Source organism: Macrobrachium rosenbergii, chromosome 8 (assembly GCF_040412425.1).
Source record: "Macrobrachium rosenbergii isolate ZJJX-2024 chromosome 8, ASM4041242v1, whole genome shotgun sequence".
Classification (NCBI taxonomy): domain Eukaryota; kingdom Metazoa; phylum Arthropoda; class Malacostraca; order Decapoda; family Palaemonidae; genus Macrobrachium; species Macrobrachium rosenbergii.
In genome coordinates, this window is record NC_089748.1 from 20,493,663 (window position 1) to 20,516,006 (window position 22,344).

General features: G+C 33.5%; 1 long non-coding RNA gene across 1 annotated transcript in view; it reads left to right on the forward strand.

The window, feature by feature from the left end:
- Positions 1-22,344, forward strand: part of LOC136840629 (uncharacterized) — a 375,719-nt gene that overhangs the window by 131,994 nt on the left and 221,381 nt on the right. The window contains exon 4 of the long non-coding RNA XR_010853676.1: positions 19,401-19,970. This is a non-coding gene — a long non-coding RNA (uncharacterized lncRNA). The remainder of the gene's footprint in view (positions 1-19,400; positions 19,971-22,344) is intronic.

Genomic DNA, 22,344 nt, shown 5'->3' on the forward strand with positions numbered 1-22,344 from the left:
GTGGTCTTCTTGCGTTCCTGTTTCCTCCTACTGTACTTGCATCACATTTCTAAGAACAATTCTGTGAATTTCCCCTACTCTCTCTCTCTCTCTCTCTCTCTCTCTCTCTCTCTCTCTCTCCCCCGGTCCCTCACCCTCTCCTTCACTTCACGTTCTTCCTTGGACGAGTCGGTAGAGTTGTGGACTAGCACTCTGCTAGTTCCCGAGTTCGAGTCTCCGACCGGCCAATGAAGAATTAGAGGAATTTATTTCTGGTGATAGAAATTCATTTCTCTTTATAATGTGGTTCGGATTCCACAATAATCTGTAGGTCCCGTTGCTAGGCAACCAGTTGGTTCTTAGCCACGTAAAATAAATCTAATCCTTCGGGCCAGCCCTAGGAGAGCCGTTAATCAGCTCAGTGGTCTGGTTAAACTAAGGTATACTTAACTTTTTTTTCCTCCTTTCCCTCCGATCCAACTTTTGCAATTCCTCTCTCTAATTTGTCCCCTCCCTTCATTATTCACATCTTTATCGTCAATGAAGGTGTCATGGGTGAATGATCACGTTTAACGTGTTCAGTAGGTACACACCAGTCGAGATGGTATATATTCCCCAGGTGGCAATTTGATTAAAGATCCTTCTCCGCCTTAATCTTATGGGTGGTTCCAAGAGAAAGTGACAACAGTAATTTTGCTCTTATCCTTCAGGAACTGAGTCTAGAATAACCTTCCTATGCGGTCAACTTCTGCAGCATCAGCCGCTTCAAAAAACGCCCATTAGCAGACCGTAATAGACCCAGAGGACATTAGCCTCTATCTTCCCAAAACTTGGCCTTCCTGGATGCTAAGGCCCTTCCATCTTTCTTCATTCCACCTAGCCAATAACTTTCTTATAATCACTCTTCAATCTTCATAAAACTTGAAAGGCCAATATTTCACTTATTTATCTTCCTTCTTCCATCTATCCTGAAAAATGATATATATAAATTTATTATATATATGTATATATACTTACATAGATATAGATATATATATATATATATATATATATATATATATATATATATATATATATATATATATATATATATATATATATATATATATATATATATATATATATGTGTGTGTGTGTGAACCTTAACAGACATGCTAATCTGCGAAAAAATGCAATTGGTCTCATTAGAATGATAACAATACTGCACTATTCTTCAGGAATAAACGAAGAAATGCTTATTCTTCAATCAAAACCATTCGATAATAGTGAGAAAGTTGTGAACATAATTCCCCCTCCCCCTCAGGTTCTCTCTCTCTCTCTCTTTGCTAAGACTTGCTAATAAGTGATTTATACCATTCGCCAGTGGCAGGTTAATTTCCTTTGATTGATGAGCTTTCCCGAGTTAAACGATTAATACTTTTGCGTCTGAACTTCGGCAAAAATACATTGCTTCTCTTTTAGACTCTTTCATTTTCCTTATTTATTGTCCTTTGTTCTGACAGTTTATATCACTCCATTTAAGGATTTGGAATGGATGAGCGTTTTGCTGGAAAAAAGCTGGCAAACGCCGGAACCTAAGTCATTCAAAGCTAAGATAAAAATTAGTTGATAGAAATACTTTAATGAATAACTTAGTTCGGGACTGGAGGCTTTATCAGGCTAGAATGCAATAATAAATTTATATCCAGCTGCAGTAACAATGGTTCAATTATAAACAACAAACTACGTTGAATGATTATTAACCTTGGATTAGATCGAAGTCACAAAATACATTCGAGCAATAAATAACTTGATCAGTTACATCATACGTAGTACCTACGTCGCGCATGATGTACGATGCACATTTGTATGAACAACAAACTAGCACAAGGTTTGCCTGTTTTTCTTGTGAATTCTTTTTATCTGAAAAAAAAACAATCAGAATGCATTTCGGGTAAATGTACTAAGAGTACTGATCAACAACAATTTCTACTTTTACTGCAACAAACAATGACCTTTTCATGCAAAATGATCATTGAAGAATTCTAAATTTTCCGGTTCGTCTTTCTTCTGCTGTACTGGTTGTAAATATGATATCAGCTTTTGAAGAAAAGCAGAGAACAGACATTGTTGCGTGTGTTATGCATTATCTTCTTTACTCTTATGATTTAGATTAATGGAAAATCAAATATTAAATTTCCAATTTCCACTTGGCTGGTTAACATTTCGGCTATGAAGTACATTCATATTCTGTGCTATTTGATTATATCTATTTTATGGTTAACGCGCACGTATCGCTGAGAATAGATCATCTGAATAGTAATGTGGGCAACACAAAGAGACGAGTCAGGAAAAAAGAAAAAAAGAAGAGGGAAGGAAAAGATAATAGAACAATGTCATAGGTTATTTGAGACAGTTATAAATGCTGAAACAGGCAGATCCCTTAGCGTCAAAATGAAATGTAATGGGGACTCCGATAAGCAGAGAGGTTCACAATAAAAGTCGTTATAGCAGGCAAATAATGTAGATAGATAGAATAAAGAATTTAGGCCAAAGGCCAAGCACTGGGAGCTATGAGGTCATTCATTGCTGAAACAGAAATCTACAGTAAAAAGGACTGAAAGGCGTAACAGGAGGAAAACCTCACAGTTTCACTATAAATCAATTGTTAGGAGAGGGTGGAAAGTAAGATGGAAGAAAGAGAATAAGAAGGGAGGCACAGTAAAAGGAATGGAAGGGATTGCAGCTTAGGGCCGAAGGGACGCTGCAAAGAACCCTAAGTAATACCTATAGTACACTGCACGAGGTGCACTGGCGGCACTACCCCACTACGGGGACCATAAATGTACAATGGACTATAGTAAGGGTTATTGTGTTATAAGTTCTGAGGGTAGAAGAAAGAATCATGCAAGAAAAATATGACCCTCAAACATCTCTTACGTTAACGCTTCACGCGAATTCTTACCTTTTGTTCCCCTTTTTCTGCAAAACCTGACATAATATCGTCATGCGCGTTTCCAGCCCGAATGTCGTCCAGCAATTTTCAGATTCCAAAGCTATACAGTCTCTCGGATAATCTGGAACAGTTTTCAAGTTACGAACTGAAACTCGTTCAGGCAACTGGTGTTGTTTGGATTTTGATGGAGTTCCCCATCTTTTCCCTGATAAAACAGGGTAACCATACATCTCGACGATTACATATACAGAATTGTATATATACGTAGATGTACAAATTCACGGATGTAGTAGTAACATGTGAAATTTATCGATTTCCCTAGTTAATTTGATTTTGTTGGTCCCTATTCTATATAAAGTTGTCAGACTACGACAAGAAAACATTCATATTGTAACATGTTCGTTTTCCCTGATTATTTCCCTTGGCTGCAAATAATTTCACGTTTTATGGCTTAGCCTTATGATTGAGACTAATAGCGGGGTTTTCCTCTTTGTTGCAAAAAAAAATTTTTTTATGACAACTGGACGTTATGCTGACATCAGACAAAACCACATTACACGTGTCCTTGTTGTGTGTAAATTATAGGGAAATGTCTTACTTCATTTTGATGTGATGTATATCTCTAAGTGTTTTCTACAGATTTCATAATTTTTATGGACGTTTCCCATAGAGTGATGCAGGGGATCAAACGACGGAATTGACATGTATGGGGATGTAACTTAATCTTGACATACAGTGGTTTAATACGTTTATTGTTCTCGTCCTTCGAAAGAACTTTGTTCTTCTTATAATTGCTATAAACTCTCAGAAGTCTTCATGAAATGCTTTACTCTAAACAGGAATCAGAAAGGTCACCAGGTAGGAATATTTTCTTTTATTTTTTCTATTTTCAAACGAACCAATATCAAAATCACTATCTACAGACAGTTTAACCAATATCCTATCTTCAATAAAATCCCATATTCCCTTAATTATTCTGAACTATCTTTTAAATGTTCTCTATTCACAAAGGTGCCAATAGATGATCTGATGGATTTTTATTAAAATAAACACACAGCTGGATATCCCATTTTCTAAAATCTTTTTGAACTGTTCTCAATTGTATTTATTTCCATTGGTAAATTTTACTCAAAATTTTGGTATCCAGCTGAACCATCCCCAGTGTTTTGCTTAACATCTCAATTTTTAACAGCTTTTCTTCTAATCTAACATGGTTTGGTATGTTACATAATTCTGATGGCCAGGAACCAAGAGAAAACTTTTCTAAGTTAAATCAATTGTACCATCTGATGGAAATTTGGTGACTCGAAGAAATAGTAGTGGGTTTAAACGACACTGCGATGGGAATGCTATCATTCGGCCACAGCATCTGGACGGGCAAAAGGTTAAAAATGTTTTCATCTATGTTTTTGAGGCATTACGGGTATTATGAATATATAGATGATGAAATAGATAAGATTAGGAATATGAAATATCCTGAAAGTAAATAAACAGTGCATTTAGCGGCAAAAAGACTACATCAAAACTACAATGTTAACAAAAATTTGCTTGTTCTGCCTTATAATCTAGTATGAAAGATATCCCTCATCTTCTTAAGAATTTTTGGTGTTAATGTCGCATTTATAGAACAATACAACAATAAAAATTTACTTATCAAGAACTCCCCGGACAATATTAAATGTGTGTATATAAAATTCCGTGTAATGACATATATATTATATAAACCGGACAAAAGCACTGACAAAAAAAGAATTGAACAACATAAGAAATGTGTGAGATATGCACAAGGGAACAGTGGTATATTTGTACATGTTAGTGAGAACAATCATGCTATCAACTGGGAAGGGCAAAAAGGATTGTATATTCTAATAATGCACTGGAAATGAACATCATTGAATCTAGCTTCATAAAAGAAAGTTACAACCATAATATGAATATCATCAATATATAAACTTGATCCTTTAATATCAAAATAAATAAATATAAACTTTAATATATATATATATGAAAATATATTATCATATTTATAAACACATATATATAATGTTAATAGTTTACATACTACGCCTCCATGACACCTGTCATGGATCTGAGGTATATGGTCTGTTTATCAGCAATGTCCCCTGAGAGTCTATTGTGATTTTTACAAATGTTTTAAATACTGTACCTCGACACCGGCACATATGGGGATATGGAGCCTCTATATATGTTCGTCAGTATAGTATATATATCTCACATATCAGTCCTTCGTCAATGGCTTAAATAAATCGAAACCGGTCAGGACCTATACCCCGTTTCTTATTTTTCACCTGTGGTAATGTGTGATATATATATATATATAGTATATTTGTTTGTCCACTATAAAAATTCGAACCGCTTGACAGACTCAGGCAAAATTTTGCACACGGCCTCTACATCACTCCAGAAAGGTTTTTAGCTCAAAATCAAACCCCCTGCCCTGTGACAGCCATACAGACACAGACAAAACAAACGAAATTTTCGTTTTTACGTCACCTTTTCCTTCAGTGTTATTGGGTTAATTCTCATTTTTCTCCACCTCTTATTCCATGCACTGTCAGACGTTTGGTTAACCTACAACAGTAAATCCAAATCCCATATAAAAAAATGTTTATCAGAATTTACATTAATTTTGATCATACTTTATGATAATTATTAATATAAGTGTTAAATATATACCTCACTATTTGGTTGTATTGCTAAATTAAATATATTTGGCTTCATTATAAAACATATTTCATAGCTATAAATCAATGAACCCAAACCACCAGGTCCAAAGATTTTCTCCTTGAACACATTCACATGCCAGTTGTCTTCCTTATTCGTGCACGCGTAGTAGATGCTAGCTCAATACAACGTGCAAGATGTATGATGACAGTATATCCTTTTTCTTTATTAGTTCAAATGCGAATTTTCTCATTAATTCGATCATTTCTTCTTTGTTTTTACCCTTGGAATTCATTATAGCGACTACTTTGTAGTGTCCTGATGGCGTATATCATTATAAATTCAGTTTAAATGAGGTTTATGGGGTGTTTTGGCAACAACACTTCACTACATACAGTGTTGATGCACGAGAGACAGACCTTCTCCCATCCCACACACATACAAACACACCTGAATGTGAATTGTATAAATACAATATTTTTATTTATTGTCTTTGTTCAGTGGAGATGCTTTTTACTCTCTTCTGATTGAGGAACATAACTTCCCCTCCTCCGTCCCTCCCCTCTGTCTTTCCCTCACCCTCCCCTCCCGATTCCCTTTGCCTCTTCCCTTCTTTTTCCCTCCTCTTCCCCTTCCCTTTCCCTTCCTCCTATCCTTCCCTTCCCCTTCCCCTCCCCTTCACCTTTTCCCCTCCCTCTCTCCCTTCTCCCTCCTCCCCGTCCCTCTTCCCTCCCCTTACTCATAGACTGACATTCAGTTTTTTCTGGGCATATTGGGTTGGTCAGCTATTATATTATAAATATATACAGTAGATATATATATATATATATATATATATATATATATATATATATATATATATATACATATATACATATATATGTATATATATATAAATATATGTATATATATACATATACATACATATGTATATATATTTACACATATATATAAGCTACAAATGTCGTTTGATATCCAATTCACGCTACTTCGGGAATATCACCAAATGGGGACTTAAAGTGATAAATGGATTGGTATCGAAGTGTCTCGAACACTAGAGACAGTACCCTCCAACGACTCCAGTCGACGGACTGTATAAAAATCACAATGATGTGATAAAAAATTCATAAAAACTGCTACGTATTCCAAACGTAACAATTAGCTATCATGGAGGAGGTGGGTTAATGCCGATGCTGAGTACAATTTCCACGCTCTCGATGGGTAAACAATTACGGCAGATTCGGCATTCACTTATGCGTCTCTAGATGGCTAAGAGGTTTGACCATCGACTGGAGTCGTTGGAGGGTTTTGTGTCCACTGTTCGAGACGCTTCGGTACCAATCCATTTATCATATAATTCCCCTTCGGTGATATTCCGAAGTAGCGTGAATTGGATATTTTTTAATGATTATATATATATATATATATATATATATATGATATTTTAGCTTAATGATTATATATATATATATATATATATATATATATATATATATATATATATATATATATATATATATATATATATATATATATATATATATATATATATATATATATATGAACTGAAAAAATTTCAAGATACTGATAATGATAACCCTAACTGTACATTTTTTCCTCTTTAAGCGAGAAAATGCTTTTCTTAATATTTATGTTTTGCTTCGATTTTCCTTAAATTCATCTTCCTGGTCTGGTTAACAACTCAAAATACTGTTGCCGAGCGATGTATGATAATTATCCTTCCATCACACATTAAGGAAAAATAAGTTAGAGAGAGAGAGAGAGAGAGAGAGAGAGAGAGAGAGCCGGGACTGTGAAAGAGAAGACACCATGAAAGAGAATGAGTAACGCATTCTTTTCAGTCTTTCCAGCCTCCCGCAGCGAACGTCATTAACATAAAGCTCAAAAAGATGTCTTTCATGACGAGGCAGAACACATTATCTCATGTTTCACAAGATGATAAAAAACATTAATGCGATTTTTGCTCGTCTCCGCACTGAAAAATGGTATTTTTTCATACTTGATATTATCTTATACACCAAAACAAAATTTATTTGTCATATTTGATGTTCAAGTAAAAAAATAAGAGTAATTCTTCTATATAAACAGCAATTTTTATCGGTATTTCATATTGGTATTTAACACATCAACCAAAGCGCAAAACTTTTTCTTTTGTCTTATTTACTCTTGGCAAGATCTCTTTTAATGGTCTGTGTAAAGTTAGTTTCCATGCTAAGATGCTAATTTTTGTGTTATTTTAATACATTTGATTTATTGCAGCATATAAACATTGAAAAACAACAAAATCTACAAATGCTGATATTTAGTAAAACAAGGGCAAACTTTATATTTTACCAGAAAATGATATTCGCTAAAACTGAAGTAGAAGCGATGTACAACGTCTTTCCAGGTATGAAAATTGCCTTTCAATAGTAACAACATAGAGTTTAGAGGCCTACTAGGGAAATATTACTCCATATTTTTAATTAATAGTGAAAAGTGAGTAATTAAAGCTTTTTCAAAAAATACTGTACATATTTATTTTAGCTATTGTGAATTAAACTTTTTATGATTTTCTATAGAAAACTGATTCATTGATATGCTGCTCTGCTCAAACTGTGCAAAGTGAGTTTTCCTGCCTAGGCATTCCCTCAAAGTCATCTTGGAGCTGAATTGTTTTATTTATGGCAATATGCCCGAAAAAAGAAACAACACAAATAAAATGTTAAAACACCCAGCTGATATTAATAACAAATTTGAATCAAATCATAACAGTGTTAGTGAGGGACAGTAGGGACGATCACTTATAAATAGAATAGAATATAGAATTTAGGCACAAGGCCAAGCACTGGGACCTATGAGGTCATTCAGCGCTGAAAGGGAAATTAACAGAAAGAATGTTTGAAAGGTGTAACAGGAGGAAAACCTCACAGTTGCAAAATGAAACAGTTGTTAGAGAGGTTGGGAAGTCAGATGGGAGAAAGACAATATGAACGGAGGTACTGTACAAGGAATGAAAGAAGCTGCAGCTAGGGGCCGAAGGGACGCTGCAAAGAACCTTCAGTAATGACTACAGTGCACGGACGATCACTTATCTCTGCAAACCCTGCGCTCTTGTGACCAGTCCAAGAGTGAAACAAAACTTCAGTAGTGTAGTAATCATTAATATCCTTCTATGGCTGCCAACCGCAAATCTCACTTCACCCACCAGAAAACAAAATCGATAGCCATTAAGCGTCCCAAATTCACCCTCACGTACAATCCCTAATCTAAGCTAACCACTTCACTCGGATATCAACTCATAATTCCCACTCGATCGGCTCCCTCAATAAGTCAGCTCCAGACTCATATGTGCTGCCATCTGCCAAATGGCAGTCTGAACGTTCATCGGAAAGTGATCCAGATGCAAATTTCTCCTCTAGAATGAGGTAGCATCTGTAAAAGGAAGAGATGAAGAATCTGGGAAAGTTCCGATATGCGTACTTGTCATTCAAACAGCTCTTGAGGTCAGAAATTTTTTTTGGAGGGAAATATATATATATATAATATATATATATATATATATATATATATATATATATATATATATATATATATATATATATATATATATATATATATTGAATTATGATACTCAAGTTATTCTAAGTCTTTTTCCTTTTACATGTAATGTAGATCACTAAAATCAATATTTGGGTTGGTTTCTGAATTTTTTATTCCTCTGCAAAAAAGTTTCTTGATCAAATGAAGACGAAGATAAAGTGGGAGACAGGTGAAATAAGTCTCCCTTCTTCCCTGCGTCTTACACAAAATAAATATTCGAAATCAAATACTATAATATTATAGGTTGATTCTCTCTCTCTCTCTGTCTGCGTATCTCTATGTGACTCCACAGAACATAACTTAGATTTGTAAAAATAGAGCAATCACGCTTTTACAAATTGTCCATGAGAAACAGGTGAAGCACGTCCTGTTACAGTGCAAGAGCAGGATTTAAGCTTGGTTATTTTGATCATGACATCAGGCAAATGGGAGGAGAAACTATCTAAAATAACGAATTGGTATCAGGATAAGAAAGTCCGGAAAGATTTACAGCATTGCAATGCTAAATCATTTGACCAAAGTCTTCACCGCAGAGGTGTGTAATGCAAACGTTTGTCATATGCCGCTTTATGTACTTTTGTATGAAGTAATTATGCATAATGTTTTGTCATTGATAACAACTAATCAAAATAAAACTTACTGAGTAACTACTTTTTTTTACATAAGACGATTGAGGTTTTATGTGATATAATTTAGTTGCACTGTTAGCTTCCTAGCCGTTAGTAGCTCAGTTCATAAATAAATATATATATATATATATATATATATATATATATATATATATATATATATATATATATATATATATATATATATATATATATATATAATATATATATATATATATATATATATTCATATATATATATATTATATATGTATATATATATGCATGTATGTATATGTATATATAGGCATAAGCTATGCAAAAATATCGTCATTAAATGTTACTTTTGAAATTTTATGTAACTAACTACAAGGGCATTCCGGATGGTTGTTGGTACACTCGGAATCAGGTGAGCACTGTCCCGCCTCCAGCCTCTGCTTATCTGCATCGCTCACACCTTAGGTTGTATATTTTTACCGCAAATGCTCACCAAGATGGCCGCATGCCAGAACTACAAATTTAGGACCTTCTGTTTTCAGAGGTCAATAGCATTCAATACAGTTCAAAACGCAGTTGCTCTAGAGGCGTTTCCTACACTGAGACGAGCCTATGATAGAATGGAATGGAATATAGTTTAAGCCAAAGGCCAAGCACTGGGAGCCATGAGATCATTCAGCGCTGGAAAGGAAATTGAGAGTAGGTAGGTTTGCAAGGTGTAACAGGAGGAAAACCTCGCGGTTGCGCTATGAAATAATTGTTAGGAGAAGGTGGATAGCAAGATGTAAGAAAGATAATATGACTGGAGGTACAGTAAAAGGAATGAAAAGAGGTTGCACCTAGGGGCGCTGCAAAGAACCTTTAGTAATGCCTACAGTGGCCCCGGTCAGGTGCACTGACGGCACTACCTCCATACGGGGTTATTTCACCTAGGGTGAAGTAAAATTTCTGTCACCGCACTTGCTTCAGGGATATACTCGAATCCTTTATCAATATGTAATTAGTTTAGTGTTTCAAAATACAGTCCGTTCGACACCGCGCTGTTTACTGTTGCACCGCATTATTTTAACAATAATTTGCCTTAGTATTTGCCATCACAGCTACAAAACTGCGTTACGTGCTCGATTGCAGTAATGAAAGATGGCTTATGGCGTCTTTATATTGAATTAATTCGATAATTTCTGGACTGTCCATGCAACAATACTCCATTGAATCCCAGGACGAAAAAGTTAAGTATACCTTAGCATTACCAGACCACTGAACTGATTAACAGCTCTCCTAGGGCTGGCCCGAATTATTAGACTTATTTACGTGGCTAAGAACCAATTGGTTACCTAGCAACGGAACAACTTATTGTGGAATCCGAACTACATTATACCGAGAAATGAATTTCTATCACCAGAAATAAATTTCCTCCAGTTCTTCTTTGGCCGGCCGGAGACTCGAACACGGGCCCAGCAGAGTACTAGCCGAGAACTATACCGACCAGTCCAATGAGCAATGAGGAACTGGTTTCCAGGACAGGTGCATATTATGTTTCATTGGTCAAAACTATCATTAAATAACATATATATATATATATATATATATATATATATATATATATATATATATATATATATATATATATATCAGTATATATAATTAAACACACACACACACACACACACACACACATATATATATATATATATATATATATATATATATATATATATATATATATATATATATATATATATAAAAAATTCTTGAAATTCAGGATGGCTCCAGAAAACAACTCTGCAACAATCATACATAGTGCAATAAAGCTTCCACAACATCAAACGCTCACTCAAGAGACGAGGCGGTCATCAGTTCTTGCTGCTGTTTTACGTTATGATAAGTCAACCACCACTGTTCCATTGTAGTCTTTTTAATGAATCTTGCTGAAGAGCACGACGAACGATGATATTCTGGCTGTACAGCAGGGTTTGAAAAGCGCGTTTTGGTAGCGGTAAGGAGACTGAGGACTGTACTGCAGAATGTTACTCAGCGGAAGAATACTAGAAATGTTACCAGAATTAGTGCATTGCATATTTATTAATAATACCTAGAAAACGATATGAAATGCAGACATTAAAATAAAAAATTTGAATATAAGGATATGTATGTATAGATTTAATAAAAATGTTCATTGCAACCGTATTTGATGAGACAGGAACTACTTGATTAATCGGAGAGAACTGTCACACGGTTCATTTTTTTCCTCGGCATCGAGGGAGAGTGAACCGTCCAAGTTTAGACTCTTAAAAGACTAGTCATTTAAAGAGTTCATTTACAGATTTTTCATATAACAGTCGTGGTTTGAACCGTGAAGTACGTGCATTTCTGTAAGGGGGTTCTGTGGTGTATGAAAATTTCGTGGAGTGCAATCGCAACCGTGTATATTAAGCTTCAACACCTGCTACATTCAAGTGAAAAAGACTTTGGCCTAGCGACCCTTCCATTGAATGTTACGAATACTTTTCTAGCACTACAGTCTGGGGCAACGAAGTCACCATTTCAGAGTCTTAGCGTCCGAGAGGTAAGCAGAATTTAGCTTTGCATATGACAGTGAATGTCTAAGATATCATCGGATTTTTATTTAACAAAGCTGTATTCATTAGGCGGGTAGTGAAAGCCTGATTGCCAATTGGATAATAACTGGAGGCAGCTACCGCGCCCCTCTGGCTCGGTAACTGCCAGTTTACATGCAAAATGGGGGTGAACGTAAAAAAACAGACAAACAAAAGACGGCAATTAATATAAACATCATTTCCAAACAGAAGACAAGCAAAAAATGCCAACAACGGGCGGTAAAATTGCCAGCTCGGGGAGAAACCAGACCGCAGTCATTCTGTATAAACCAGACGGTTAGACCTTTTTGGTCTTCAGTTTTACCGTCATTTGTACTGTGGCTAATCATCGCAACCAATAATTTTCTCGAGCCTCCACAAACATGAATTCCTATTTCGTCATGAGTTTTGTAAATAAAGATAATCGATATTTCGTGATTTTAGCAAGATATGGACTATCACTGTTATGAGGCTGGAATCATTAGCATTGTCGTGTAGATATGTGCCGTTCCACAAAAACACGCTAGGCTCAGTTACCATATGACAACCTTTGCTACATGCAAAAACCTATGTGGTTTTGAAAGTACGTATATATACAGTATATATATATATATATATATATATATATATATATATATATACATATATATATATATATATATATATATATGTATGTGTGTGTGTAGCTGTGTGTATGTGAGAAAAATTGAGGTAAAGTTGTATGGTTAGTTCGATGCACGGTGTCGGAGTCCCGTACCTAGATATATAGAATATTTGGTAGCTGAACACACATCGATGGTCTTTCCTAAGGTTCCACTAATTTCTTTGGTGCAGTGCAATATGCGATTTTTATTTCCTTGAATGTTTGTTCTGACCTCCTATGATGGGCAAGAATGATAAGCTGATTTGTTTTATTAACCACCTTTTCAGTGACGTGGTCGTGTTATTAGGGAAAGACATTGGCTCGCGAATCATTTTGAACTCCGTATTCTTTTGTTCAGTGTAACATTTCCCTGGGGCCCGTATAAATAAGTTGCTTGCTAGACAAACTTTTAAGGAAATATGATGATAACTAAAAAAAATGTAAAATATTGAAAAAGTGGTTTTATGTATCCTGTGAACTATAATTATTATTAATAGCCACGGGAAAGAAATCCTGTAAGCTCTTTTCCATTTTCTTTAATCCACGTAGTTGGGCTGTGTAATTTGCTAAAAGAATATAATAAAATCATCCCAGATCGCAGTTCATTAAGCCAAAATTCATCCATGTACCACATCGAAATATAACTTTAGGCGACATAGGTCTAATATGAAGATTTCAAATACTCGATTATAGAGTTGCCAGCAATTGGCTAAGCGGGATGCTTATGCTACTGCCGAATTTCTACCAGTGAATACGCCCATTCAATAAAGAACAATAATTTTGAAACATTTTTTTTTTTCATACTAAACGGGAAATGGTCAGCAGATGGTCCGATTTTGCTGGACAATAAAGCTAATACATTCTTTTAAGGTAACTTAGTTGTTAACGAATATACGTGTCAACCTACTAATTTTATAACATGAAGGGAAATATTTACATTATTGAATTTTATACAAAATCATCCTGAATATTTACGAGAGGGTGGGACAAAAAATAAAAAAGAAAAACACAATAACCATTTATACATTTTATAAACAAAAAACCCCGCAAATGAAATGACAAGTCTTTGTGACAATGTCTATGCGATTTTGGCGGCCATAAAAAAATGTGGGAGTTTTGGTTTATCAGACGGCGTTAACAAAAATTCCGTGCTTTTCATACCCGAAGCTTTTTACCCAGCACTTCTATAAATACCTACTGTAACTTCTTTTTCTAGTTTAGGTCCCTTATAAATAGCTTTATTGAGTTAAATCCATAGTAATTATAACATTTGTTTTCATCTTCGATGTATAGTTTTTATAAGGGGTTCATGACCACAGTCAAGCTGATTAACAGCTTCTAGAGAGCTTAAAGACTTATTTTACGTGGCTAGAATCAAATGGTTATAGCAGCAGGACCTACAGCTTATTGTAGAACCACCACATTATGAAATGTATCCCCAGAAATAAATTCCTCTAATTCTTATTAGTCGGAGAGTCGAACTCAGGCCCTGCAGAGTGCTGGCCGAGTAGTAAAATGTCAACAAAAAATCTAAAACAATCATACATGCATATCTACACACACACACACACTACACACATATAAATACACAGTATATATATATATATATATATATATATATATATATATATATATATATATATATATATATATATATATATATATATATATATATATTAGTGTGAGAGTATATATATACACTGTATATATATATATACTATAAAATATATATAATATATATATATATATATAATTTTGCATATACTGTGCTCTGACACTTTACCACTACGGTTCGATAATGGAGTTTTTCTTTGCTTTGACCTTAATCTTCTGTAATATTATTAAATCATACTAAAATCTTTAGTATTTCGAAAGTTTACTGTTAACGAAATACTTCCTAATAAATGCCTTTTTCTGAGTTTTTTGTTTATGTTGTGAATGTCATACAAGTGGAGCTCCTGGTCGGATTTTTTTTTTTTTGTCCAAATGCATTTTGGGTAAGGGTGGCCAGCGTAATTAGAACTTAAGCAATGCAAAAACTTAATTGGTACTCTTGTCCTAAGCTTCACAAATCATGTGAAATTTTAAAATTCAGGCAGTGTTGAAACCCCAGCTTCAGTTCGTTGTTACTGTTACTATGATGCAGACATTTAATTATTCTTCCTTGTAATCACTTTTCATTTCAAACACAGTGTGTGTGTGTGTGTGTTTGTGCAAGTGTGTTTTGAACGTCTGACATTCATTTCTGTGGCCTAGTTGTTTGAAGATATTGGTTTTTATCCCATAACCTTGTGAAAGTTCGTTTCTTATTTAGTGTTTATTTTGAAAGTTTTTAAAATGCTGTCACACATTAGGTCGGTACCTATGGTTTTTGTTCTAAGGACCAAGCACCCTTTTAGGTGAGATAAAAATTAGATTGTTTCAATTTTGGGTTTTACTGGGAGAATATATTCATTAGTTACCTTCACCTATCTTAATGTTAGGATTAGGATTTTAGAAAAACAGTATTTAGGTTCTTTATTTTTGGGGTTAGGGCCGCATCCTTCTTGATAAGGACCAGTGTCATAGGCTTGGTTTAGGAAGGATGTAGTTAAGTAAAGTCAGAAATCTTAAGCTGGCCTTTAGTTTTTAATTTTCTAGCGTAGGTTATGATTTTACAAAGAAGCCTTTTAGGTTTTTATATTTTAATCATGCCCTGATGATGTCAAGTGGGTATATCAACCACCCCCATAAGGTACAGGTAAAACTGGCGCCTAGTTTAGGTTAGGATAATTAAATCATCTGTATATCTAGTTTTCCACCACCCAAATTCCCTCCTCCCACTGACCCCCATAATTATTGAATTTAGATTTTATATATATATATATATATATATATATATATATATATATATATATATATATATATATGATTACTATACTGTGTGTACGTTTATATGTATAAATTAGGTATATAATAATGTATATATATGTATTTATTTATTTATATAAATCACATATGTAATATATATATAAATATTCTAATATATATAGATATTATATATAATATATATATATATATATAAATATTTCACTATATAATTGTGTGCTTTACATGTGTATTTTGTCATATTTTATGTATGTATATGTCATATATTTATATATATAAATACACACAGATTTATATATATTTAAAGGACATATATTCAGTTCCTAGCTGCCATACTATAAGATTATGAACTTGAGCTGCAAGATTATACAAGTTAAAATCAGTGCAAAATCTTGCATTCAGCAAAAGTTTCAAACTTCAGCTGTTTTGCAATTGATGAATTTTACAATATTCAGGCAGATGACCGAGTTGGTAAACTTACATAAGTTCGTACGTTACTGAAAATATAGATTTGCATGTCTAATTCTGCCCAAAAGTAAGTCTGATCGATTTTAGCAAAGAAGCTTTGTTATCGTGTGTGTGATGTGTTCCGATCTCTTAGAACTGGCAGAATAAAGTTTTCAGACTTTCGTTTTCTGTGTGAACTTTGAACATGAAATTTTACCATGATTTCAAGCTTATGAATTTGTTAGAGTTGAAGATAACCATTTATGGTTTTAATATTCTATTTTATTGTGTATTCAGAATTATTAATCATGCATTTTAGACTTTCTATTATTATGTTTTGCACTTGTATATTTTGGAATTACTATTGAGTTTTAATTCTTTCGACAGATGTCGGTGGTGACACTGTGGTGACATTATGATGATATTTGGAATTGGTGTGGTCATAGAGAGGACAATGCAAACCTTTGCAATGTTGGTGTTTCTCATGTGGTTGACTTAAGACTAAACGTTTAATGTCTAATTTGGAGTATGTGAGGTTTTGAGGTTAGGCTTAGCCATAATAAGACTTTTATTCAAGTTAGATTATTTTGACTTGATAATTCATTTCTGATGCATTTTAATCTTTTCTTTGTTCATTCGTTACTGGTTAGGTTGGTTTGAAAAATAAATATTTTTGTAGGAAAGATTGCGTTTCCTTAGATGATCCATTCCTTTTGGGGATCAGATATTTGAGAGAGAGAGAGAATCGCGGGACTAGATGCTGAGGAGGAGAGAGAGAGAGACCAGAGAGAGAGTTAGAGAGAGAGAGAGAGAGAGAGAGAGGGAGGTCTGTGAGCTTTGTGTCAGGATGTAGTGGGAGGGGGAAAAGTTCAGATATCACATCTCTGATGATTAACCTTGCTGGCCTAAGTTGATTAGGGTCTGTTTCTACAGCCTGAAATGCTGAGTCTGTTAGGAGGGTATAACATATATATATAAATATAAATATATATATATATATATATATATATATTATATATATATATAAATAAAGATAAAATAGCACGAAGTTATGATTTTGGAGTGCTGGTGAGTATCAACTAAGTCCTTTTTACACCAGACCCAGCGTCGAAGGCGTGACCTGAAGGACTCCAGTGTTTACGTTTTTCGGGATTTTATCTTTATTTATATATTCATCGTTCATATTTTCGTGAGTTCAGTTCCCCCATATATATATATAGCCTGTATATATATATATACATATATATATATAATGTTGTATACATATATACATATATATATAGTGTATATATATATATATATATACATTATATATATATATATATATATATATATATATATATATATATATATATATATATATATATATATATATGTATATATATATATATATATATATATATATATATATATATATATATATAATTATATATATATATATATATATATATATATATATATACATATATATATATATACATATATACATATATACATATATATATATATATATATATATATATATATGTATATATATATATATATATATATATATATATATATATATATATATATATATATATATATATATATATATATATATATATATATATATATATATATATATGCTTATAGTCACTCTTACACGTGATTTTAAATGTCAAACACCACAGGATAGAAATTAAACACGCTTATAGTTCCTGGCCAGTGTTGGCTTTATTGCTAAGTAAGTCGTGTTCAGAGGACTGAGACAATGAGGCAGAAACTTATTATGTATATATACTAGCAGGACAGTACATACGAACATACAAACGGGTGGAAAACAAGTATTCACACTGACAGGCTTATGCATGTGGGGTCCTACCTTAATTAGTGACAAGTCAGATTTTACAAATCCTCGCAGATCCCCACAACCCTTATCCTGTCTTTCCTTAAAATTGAAATACGTGCATATTGCTTTGAAAGGAATGGATCAAGTTTATACATGTCAAGACTAATAATCATGCTCTTGCTGAAACTTTCTTTTATAAAACTAGAGTCAATGGTTTTTCCCTCTTAGTGCATTATTACAATAAACTATCTTTTTTTTCTCCTGCCCAGTTAACTGTGTTTGTTTTCACTGTGTACAAATTCCATTTTTCACCTCTGTATTTCTACACATCTGTTGTGCTGTTCTATTCTCTGTTCCATTGTTTTTCCAGTTCGACCCATATAAAAGCTATTCTCAAGAATTACCTGAAATCTGGTATACAAATCCTTTACCTCTACATAAACACCTGTTTCATTGGTTTATTTTTCCTAAATGCTAAATTAACTCCGAAATTCTTCAGTAGATGGGGATGTATTTGATTTTTTATTATATGGTAGTACAAGCAGGTTTTTTGTCTTATTAAGTTTCTCTTTTGTTAATACAGGTTGTCGGTCTTGCCGTTTTCAATGCATTTTAATTTCTTTCCAATGTTCCTAATCATATCTAGTACATCATGAATGTATTCAAGGCTACTTATACGTAATGCTCATAAGAGCATGGATTGAAAACTGGTTTCTTACCTTTATTGATGTAACCAGAATAGAAACGAACATAGGCAGAAATATTGGTGGGCTTCTGTACACATTGTATTTAAACCCATTACTATCAACAATTTTGTTTAATATTTTGCTTTCGAAAAACTCCATATACCAATTACTTAACCCTGAGGATAAAGGGTTACCCATTGCCACATCAAAATTTTGAGAATATCGTCCTCTGTTTTCTACAAGAAGATGCCGGAAGGAGATGAGAAAATTGTAGACACTGGATGCCTCTGCTTTTATAAATTCCAAACACCCCCACATCTTCTTTATGTCAGATGCCTCTGGGATCTGTTGTGTTGATGATGGCCTGGTAAAATTCGAGTTATAATTCTTGCTAGAGTGATAATGATTATAGAATTGTGTGGTTAAATTACTATCGTTGTAAGGATTAATCTCAATAATAAATGAAAATAGCTACAATTTTGTATTTGGATAACACAACAGGCTTCACTCTTTTCTTTTCAGATCATAGTCGTTGTCTATCATAGAAGGAGGGACATTCAGGACAGAGATGAACTTCACCGTAATTGCCACGACAATATAACAATTAAACTTCAAGATATTTCTCGCTCAGAACTTCTAAAATATTTATTACTTTGGCACATTGCTTGATTTTCGGTGATTTGCTAAATCAGTCAAACTCATATGAACACTTACAAAAATGGGTATCTTTGTTTCACAAATTTTTATTCATCAGTTATTCCACACAATTCAGAAGGCCTTAATGAACACTGACCAACTCATATTAGTGTTGAACCCGAAGGATTATTCAGAAAAAGTTGTAAATGCAAGATAGGTACTATGATAGTACACAATCTCCAGCTTCTGAGAACAAAAGACCACAATTTACTCGATCCTCTGGCTAATATAAAAAAAAAAAATATTTGACTAGCAAGTGCAGTTTCGCGCGTTTGAATGTTTTATATGGGAGTGTTGGGGGGGAGTGTATAGGCACTGCCGTCGATCGCGTTTGCGTCAAGCCCATAGTTCTGCGTTATGTGAACAGAAGACCTGCTGCAAATCATATTAAATTTGGTAAGTGATCTACCTTAATTTTTGTAATTCATGATGTAAATTTCATTATTCATTATCTCATTATCTTTTATGGCATTTTTATATAATGGTCAGTGAACCTTATATTTTCTGTTTTGGGGGAAATATGATAGGTTTGTACCTTCAAAGGTGAGTAATTTTTATGATGTACCTTGACTTAGTCCTGTATTTGCAGGTCACATATGGACACCTGTAGGGTTAATGATTGTTTCCAAAATATTTTTATCTTGACCTTTATGTGATTATCACATATAAGTTTAAAGACTAAAATTTTATTTTTCAACGTTGCATCTCTCCCTGCTTTGGTGAAGCTTGGTGCATATGTAGGTGATTTAATTTTTTCTGGTTGAAATAAGCATTGGCAGGCATTTATTGCTACGGTTGGCGCTAGTTTAAAGATTTTTTTATCCTGCTCTATCTATAAAGGTGACAGGTCTTTATAAAGGTCAATTTGTTTTCCTTTTATAATGAGTTACACTGGTCAATGTATCTCAGAGGTAGTTGGTTATATACACCAGATATTTTTTGCAATGACCGGTTTTTGAAGGTTAAAATGAAATTTAGAATGTAAAGTTTCAGCATTTTCTCAAATTTTCAGAAAGTAATGAAGTTACAGAATTAATTTTTAGAATGTGCAATACAAGTACTTTTGCGTGAAACGACACCGTAAGGGGTGAGGCAATTCATCTCCTTTAGAGGACTATAGATGCCACGATTGCCTTTGGTATTAATTAGACAAAGCACATACAATAAAATGTGAGACTTGAAAAAATTTATGATAGTTTATGATTGCGCTGTGTTGATCACATCAAAGCACAATTGCTCTGAAGGCCTCCGATTGCCTGAGCAGATTAAGTTGAAATTTTGGTAAAATCATACTACTCGACTGTCATGTAAGGCTTTGGTTTTTATTATTATTATTATTATTATTATTATTATTATTATTATTATTATTATTATTATTATTATTATTATTATTATTATTCTACTTTGACCCCTGTTCACGTGTCAGTTTAATTGCTAAAAATTTTATATTTTTTATCTATACCATAGAAATTAATAGTCAAGGGCCTGTGGTTTTCGGGAGCTTTTGCAGGACATATAATAAGTTCTAATAGTAAAATTGCGGTTTCTGGAGAATGAGGTATTTCACTCCCACCTTTGCTCGTTTGGCTAACTCTGACAAATTAAACTAACAGTCATCCCCGTTTATTTATTATTGTTATGATGAGCAAAGTACTGATTAGAATACGTGACTTCAAGTATGTTTTAGTAAATTATATAGAGTTATTGTTTCTAACAGTTTGTAATGAATAGGGTTCCTGTTTTCCCCCAATTGCTGAAGCTTTACGAGGGATTTATCTGCCGTTGCTTTCAATGTTGTTTTCTGTTTAGGATTGTCTTCATCTTACTTGATCTCAATACATTGGATTAAAACAGTTAAGAGTGACCTGACACTTCTCTCTCATTCTGTGAATCTGTTTCTCATCGTTTGTTAAAATCCACCAAAAAAGCAGAAGAATAAGTTTTTGAGGCGCACCAGGATTGTCTTACGACAAACATGGAAGGAAATGCTGCAAGAAATAAAAAAATATATATTTCTTTTCTTGTAGCATTTCCTTCCATGTTTGGCGCCCACGCTTTCGTTTTTGTAGACATGATTGATTGTTAGAAAATCCTGGTGTGCCTCAAAAAAATATTTTTTTTTTTTTACTTTTTAGTGCATTTTAATAAAAGCTTTTTTATTTTTATTTTTTTATTCAAGGTTCGCTTTTTCCGATTTCTATTGGATCATAGAAAGATACGGGTTTTCAGTTGTCCTTACCATTAGGAAAATCTAAATGGGTAGAGTAAACTTCGATTTGAAGTATTTGAACTTCTATTTGTTTGAATTGTCAACTTGGATCATAGTGACAGAAACCAGAGGGTTGTTGTAACGTTTAAATATTTGTGTAACTAGCTAAAAAACTGAAAACGGATATTGGTTTAGATGATAATGGAATATTATATCAGGAGCTTTTATTTTTAAGATCAACTCTAACCGTCTGAATAAGCGGATTTGAAATGCACTTTCATAAAATTGGCAGAAAAAAATAAGTTCACCGTAACCTCGCAATTTATGATTGTAATTTCACCTGTTAATGAGCGAAGCCTCATTTTTATTGCAGATCCCTTCATAATGATGTCGTTACGTAGATTTCAGACTTTAGCAAAACATTGATAACCCCTGGACATTTTGAGTAATATAACTTTGGAAAGGAATAAGTGGAAATTAACATTGGAGTTTTGTATCTCGTCGTACAAATATGTCACCACAAAATGCACGCATAAGCATTTTATTTTTTTCTTAAAATTC